This window comes from Ananas comosus, linkage group 24 (assembly GCF_001540865.1).
Source record: "Ananas comosus cultivar F153 linkage group 24, ASM154086v1, whole genome shotgun sequence".
NCBI classification, from domain to species: Eukaryota; Viridiplantae; Streptophyta; class Magnoliopsida; order Poales; family Bromeliaceae; genus Ananas; species Ananas comosus.
The window spans coordinates 4,317,082-4,324,529 of NC_033644.1; positions in this window are offsets into that span (position 1 = coordinate 4,317,082).

A 7,448-nucleotide genomic window follows, 5' to 3' on the forward strand; every position below is an offset into this window, starting at 1 on the left:
GACCGGTCTCTCAGGTAGAGACCGGTTCCCGAGAGCTGATTTCTCAGAACTTAGCCGATTTTTCGGCTGTCTCATTTCATACGCGTTCGGGGACCGGTCTCTCCCACCAGGGACCGGTCCCCGAGAGCTCAAAATCTGCAGTTTTGCAGAATTTGATTCTTTAGCTCTCGAAAACCTTCCACAACTCACTTTTAATCATCTTAACACCTTCGGACTTTCCGAAGTGTTCCATCCTCGCACTTTGGTCAATTTGACTAAAGTTCGACATTTTTATTTTCCGAATTTTCGGTATATTACATAACGAGCACAAATTCCAACACTGAAAGCAATATCTGGTCTGCTCGCAGTTAAGTACAATAGGCTTCCAATCATGCTTCCGTATTGTTTCTCATCCACGCTCCGTCCTTCCGAATTCATTCCAAGTCATTTGTTACTTGTACCCATCGGAGTGTCAAAATCCTTTGCACTGTCCAATCTAAATTTCTTAACCAAATCTTTCGCATATTTGGATTGACACAAGTGAATTCCATCTTTAGTTTGTTTAACTTGAAGTCCAAGGAAATAATTAAGCTCCCCCATCATCGACATCTCAAACTCGCTTGTCATCAATTTTGCAAAATCATTGGCATCCTTATCTTTAGTTGCCCCAAAGACTATGTCATCAACATAAATTTGTGCCACAATGAAATCATTCTTTAAGTGTTTTACAAAGAGAGTTCTATCCACTCCCCCTCGGTTGTATCCCTTTTTCAAAAGATATTTTGTTAAGCGCTCGTACCATGCTCGTGGAGCCTGCTTTAGTCCATAAAGTGCCTTTTTCAGTCGAAAAACGTGATTTGGAAAATTTGAGTCTATGAAATCTTTCGGTTGTTCAACATAAACTTCCTCTTTTAAAAATCTATTTAGAAATGCACTTTTAACATCCATTTGAAAAAGAGTGATTTTAAAATGGCAAGCAATCGCAAATAAAATACGAATTGATTCAAGACGGGCAACCGGGGCGAAGGTTTCATCAAAGTCTATTCCCTCAATTTGTGAGTAGCCCTGAGCAACAAGTCTCGCTTTGTTTCGAACAATGGTACCATCCTCATTTTTCTTATTCTTAAAGATCCATTTGGTACCTATTATATGTTGCTGCTCAAGACGAGGCACTAATTCCCATACATCATTGCGAATGAATTGACCAAGTTCTTCTTGCATTGCATTTATCCAATATTCATCATATAAAGCTTCGTCAATATTCTTTGGCTCAATCAAAGATACATAGCACACAAATTCACACTGTAGTTGACTTCTTGTTCGCACACCAACATTAGGATCCCCAATTACATTCGATAAAGGATGATCTCTTGACTCCGTCAGGGATGTAGTCTTAGGAGTTATGCTAGGGATTTCAGATGAAGTGCTTTGAGGCTCAGATGAATCATTTGATGCAACATTTTCAGAAGATGCAATGGAATTATCAAGTGCAGAAACATCATCATTCACAGGCAATACAAACGGGGAATCATTATCATCATCATTCACCAAAGAATTAGAAGAACCATTCACAGAAGGGCTTACAGAAGAAGCTTCATCTACTTTTATATTAATGGATTCTATCACCGTCTTAGATCGTAAATTGTACGCACGATAAACACGACTTGTGGTAGAATAACCAAGAAAGATTCCTTCGTCACTTCGAGAGTCAAATTTTCCAAGATTTTCACGATCCCGAAGGATAAAACATTTACTCCCGAAAACACGAAAGTATTTAATATTAAGTTTCCTACCAAGCCAAAGTTCATACGGAGTATTCAAAGTACCCGCGCGCACATAAATCCGATTGATAACATAGACAGCCGTGTTAACAGCTTCGGCCCAAAAATATAAGGCAATTTTCTTACTATGAAGCATAACATGTGCCATCTCCTGTACAACCCGATTCTTGCGTTCAACTACTCCGTTTTGTTGAGGTGTATAAGGAGCCGAGAATTCATGTTTTATGCCATATGAAACACAAAAATCAACAAATTTTGAATTTATAAATTCTCCCCCTTGATCACTTCGAATACGTACAATTTTATCATTCCGTTCAGTCATAAGACGAAGACAGATTTCAGAAAAAGAATCAAAAGTATTAGCTCTTTCTCGTAAGAAGGCACTCCAAACAAATCACGTAAAATCATCAACAATAAGTAAGATATAACGTTTTCCACCCAAACTTTGAATCCTAGATGATCCCATCAAGTTCATGTGAAGTAACTCTAAAGGCTTAGATGTCCCTAAGTGGTTCAAATTCTTATGTGCGGATCTAGCTTGTTTCCCCAATTGACAACCCCACGCACAGTGTTCTCTTTGAAGTCTATCTTAGGTACACCTCTAACAACCTCCTTCTTTGTTATCTTGGATAGCTTCTTAAAGTTTATGTGACCTAGTCGTTCATGCCATAAAGTTTCAGTCTCTAATGACGCTAGGTTACAATGTTCAGTCGAAGAACTAGGAACTACATAACAGTTATTCTGAGATCTAACGCCCTTTAAGAAAAGATTATCATCACGAGTCACATGGCATTCTTTATCAGAAAAATTTACAGAATACCCATCATCACACAGTTGGCTTATGCTTACGAGATTAGATTTAAGCCCCTCAACATAAAAGACATCATTCAACGTAGGGCCATCTGAGATAGTCACTGTTCCTTTTCCAACGATTTTTGACGATCGACCGTCTCCAAAAACAAAAAGTCCTCCAGAGATTTTGTTCAAAGAAGTAAACCAATTTCTATCTCCGGTCATGTGACGGGTACAGCCACTATCTAGATACCATGAAGTATTATCGTAAGCATGAAGCGAAGTGTGAATGACTAGGCACGGGAAGAGTTCACCTTTGCGCACCCAAACCTTACGTGTTTTGGGTTGCGACAGTTTGCTTGCTTTTGTTGATGTTGGCTTGTCGACGATTTTAATTGACTTCTTCTTCATATCCTCCTTCTTTGGTTTCCATGTTTGTTTTGCTTTTGATTTCAGCGCATTTGGTGTCCATGTTTGTTTCTTCTTATGATCAACCTTCTTTGGAGTCCAAGTTGACTTCCCTTTTAATATAGGATTATTCTTCATAGGTGATGTTCTTTGGTTCAAAGGTGTTGTTAAGCTCTTTCCCTTTTGCTTGCAAAATTTTTTTATGTGTCCTAAAACACCACAAAGATGACAAGTTTTGTTAGCCAAATTATTTTTAGGAGGGACGAACTTACCATAAAGCTTAGGAACTCCTTTTGTTGAATGTTCGTTATCTTTCTTCGTTGCTTGATCAATATATGTCCGTTCGTACCCAAGTCCAAGTTTATTTGTTTGACCAAGTCCAAGCATCTTGTCAAGTTTGCTCGAGCCAGACGAAAATTGGTTCAAATCCGACTTTAATTGAATGATTATCTTGGTGAATTCCATATTTGCTTCTCTAGCTTCCGAGTATTGCTTGGTGAGAAAATCGATGTTTTCAACATGAGTCGCTTTTTCCTTTTCAAATAACGAACACTTCTCAAATAAAGATTTGTAGGCCTTAGTCAAACCATCTCTTTCTTCTTCTAGATCCTTTGATAATGAGGCCAATCTCGAATTCTCTTGTTCCAACTTATGTAGACTTCGTCGCAGCCTCTTGTTATGTTTTGCCACCTTCTTTGATTCGATTACCAATTGATGATATGCTGCGACCATGTCATCTTTGTCCAATTCTTCATCCGATGATTTCTCCGAAGAAGATTTTTCATGTATAGACGACATTGAGAGAGAATCTGTAGATGCCAAACACATGAAGGTTGAATCCTGTGCTATCAGTGCCGTGGCATTGACATCCTCATCACTTGAAGTTGAATCGTCAGAAGAGGAGTCATCCCAAGTAATAGCCTGCATCGCTTTCTTTTTCAAAAACTTTTTATTTGGACAGTCCGATGCAATATGGCCAAATCCCCCTACACTTATAGCATTGAATTTGACCTTCACTGCTTTTCTTCTCTTTTGTAGAGTCCTTTTGAAGATTTTTCGATTTTCTGAATTTTGATGAAGAGGAAGACGAACTCCCTTTAGATTTGCTTGACTTGGAAGAAGTAGACTTGGGAGAAAACTTCTTTCTAAAGTTCCGACGAAACTTCTTTGTTAGAAGTGCTAGTTACTTTTCAAAGTCCTCCAGGGTTTGTTTCGACTCTGAGTTCGATGAAGTTGAAGTGACATCTCCTTTTGTTGTTTTTAGAGCCATCCCCGAAGCTTTAGAAGAAGACTTGAAAGAGGACGAATTAGAAGGAAAAGTCATCTCATAAGTTTGAAGAGCACCTACTAATTCTTCTACCTTAAGTTCATCCGGATGTTTAACCGTTTCAATAGCCGCAACCTTAGGACGAAATCGTTCGGGAAGGGTCCTCAAAATTTTTCAAACAATTTTGGAATCGGAAATTTTCTCGCCCAAGTTAGCACACGTGTTTACAATGTCTTGCAAACGAGTATAATACTCGGTAAAAGATTCATGTTCTTCTATACGGATAGAATCAAATCTACTAGTAAACATTTACAATTTTTGAATCTTTACCAAGCTTGTACCCTCGTATGTAACTTGTAAAGTGTCCCAAATTTCTTTAGCGGTTTCACACGCCGAGACACGAGAAAATTCAGTTTGATTTAAAGCATTAAATAAAGCATTGATACCCTTTCCGTTGAACGAAGATAATTCGTTTTCCTCTTTCGTCCACTTATTTCTCGGTTTCGGACCGGTAACATTCTCGACAACTTCGGTAGGATATTTCCATCTGAATTCAATGGCTTGCCATATCCGCCCGTCGATGGCAATAAGAAATACCCTCATACGGACTTTCCAATAAGCGTAATTAGTGCCATCAAAGAGAGGGGGTCGATTGATGTTACCACCCTCGGCCATGATTTACAACCTATACCTGTTTTGATACCACTTGAAAGATATGGATCCCAAGGATCTAAAAGGTAAGTAACACCTAGATGGGGGTGAATAAGTGTAAAAAGGCAAACTCAAAAATCTCGATGCAAATAAAACGAAATAGCGAAAAATAAAATAGCACACCGAGAATTTAACGTGGAAAAACTCCAAGCCGGAGTGAAAAACCCACGGGACCGATCATGCGAAGAAAATCCACTAAGAAAACTTGAGTACAAGTGATTTTGACAAAAATACACGACTCAATTTACCGATTTTCCGTTGTTGGTGATCTTTGCCGGTCCTCGATCGATAGGAATCCTCCAATCGACCTCGCCGCAACTCCTTGCAGCGTCAACGCCTCAACTCCTCGAAGCGTCCACCGAATCCTCGGCTACACGTGAAATCCACGCGCCGAACCTCCTTCCGGAGTTTGTAGAATCGAAGATTTATGGTGATTAAGCCTTAGAATCCCAGAAGCGATGAGGGTCTACCTTTTAATCAAACATCTACTTGATTCTCGTATAAGTTCTCGAGTAAAAACGAAGAAACAAGTCGATCGTTGATTGTTAGAAACTTGTTATTGGAATAGAATCATAGGAACGGGAAAAACAAGTTTCTAGGGTTTAGAATGAGTAGAAATTCAAAGCCTTTTTTTCTTTAAGATGACCCCCATGGCTTATTTATATGTTTAGAAGACTTAGAAGTAGACTAGGATTGCAAAAAGTCCTTTTTTAAAAACATGTGTCGTCCTCAGAGACCGGTCCTCTCGAGGAGACCGGTTTGTGAGAGACCAGTCTCTCAAGTGAGAGACCGGTCCATCGCTGCGTGACAAAAATCACAACGTTCGGGAATCGGTCTCTCAAGCCAGAGACCGGTCCCTCGCTGCGTGACAGAAATACCAATGTTCGGGAATCGGTCTCTCATCTCAGGGGACCGGTTGCCCCAACATTCAGGCAGTGAGGACCTTAAGGGAACCGGTCTCTCAACCCAGGGGACCGGTCCCAGAATACAGAAAAGCTCGGTTTAAGAATGTTTAAGAGTTTAAAAACAATCTAAGTTTTCTAAACTTATTATAATTAAATAACTTCACCAAAAATCATCTATTCTTCATACCTTAGGTGCCGAGCTTTCCGAATGAGTCATTGTTCTTCAATTTGAATCTTTTCTTCAACCTTCCGCGATCAACTCTCTAAGACTCCATTCAACATTACGAAATCCGCCAACCTATAAAATCCTTAACAAAGCTCTCGGGGACCGGTCTCTCAGGTAAGGACCGATCTCCCGAGGACCGATCTCTCGGGGAGAGACCGGTTCCCGAACGCGTGATATCTGGGGAGGCACTGGGGGACCGGTCCCAGACAGGAGAGACCGGTCCCTCGGCGCGCAGACAGCCCAGTAAGGGCAGTGCATAGAGACAAAAGTTGAGGGGTTTTTATGCAAAATGGCATTAGTTGGAGGGTGATAAGAGGGGAGAGAGCTCTCTCTCTCTCACACACATTTCCTCTCACACTCCCACACTCCTTCATTTCTCTCCCTCTCTCTCTCTAGAAGGAAAAGAGAAGAAGAAAAAGAAGGAGAAGAAGAAAAGAGAAGGAGAAGAAGAAAGAAAGGAAGGAGAAGAAGAAGGAGAAGAAGGAGATCAAGCTAGAGAAGGCTTGGAGCATCTTTCTCTCTTCCTCTCCTCTCCATTGGTGTAGCACACTAGACCTTTGCAGATTGCGAGGTTCGAGTGTTTGGATGTATTTCGAGCTTTTCCACACTTGGTGGAGGGTTGTAGAATATTTTCCGACCTAAAAAGTTCGAAAACTAGAATTCTGGACAAGTCCTGAGAGTTTTTACTCTTGGGGACCGGTCCCTGAAAGGAGAGACCAGTCCCCCAGTGAGCAGTGTTGCGGCAGTCTTGAGGCAACCGGTCCCTGGCAGGCGAGACCGGTCCCCGAGCGCGCCTACGCAATGAGAGACCGGTCCCGCGCAGGGAGAGACCGGTTCCCGAACGTTGGTTTTTCGGGTTCGCAGCGAGAGACTGGTCCCTGCTGGGGAGAGACCGGTTCCTCTGGGCGAAAAATGCCCAGACCGGCCTGATGCAATATTGGATTTTGAGGGGCCTCACAGGATTTTGTTACAAGAGATGGCTTATATGGCCACTTCGCCTTCTCCCCTTCCTCACTTCACCATTTCTTTTGCTTCTAGAGAGAGAGAGAGAGTGGGAGAGGAAGGAGAAGGAAGGAGAAGAAGAGCTCGTAGAGGACTTGGAGCTTCATCTCCACCCTTTCTTCTCCCTTTTGGTGGATTGGAGCTTGCCTTTGGAGCTTAGTGGTGGACCACTTCAACCCTAGGGCATTTTGAGCTTGGATTGAAGCTTCCAAAGGGTTAGTAACATGTTTCTTCCTATAGATTCTTGTTTTGGTGATTTTTGGGAGATGAAACCCTAGAAATGAGATTTAGGGTTGATTTTGGGGCTTTTTGATCTAGGGCTTTTGAGGCTAGATTTTTTTGGATTAGAACCCTCCTTTGGGTTAGATTGGAAGGAT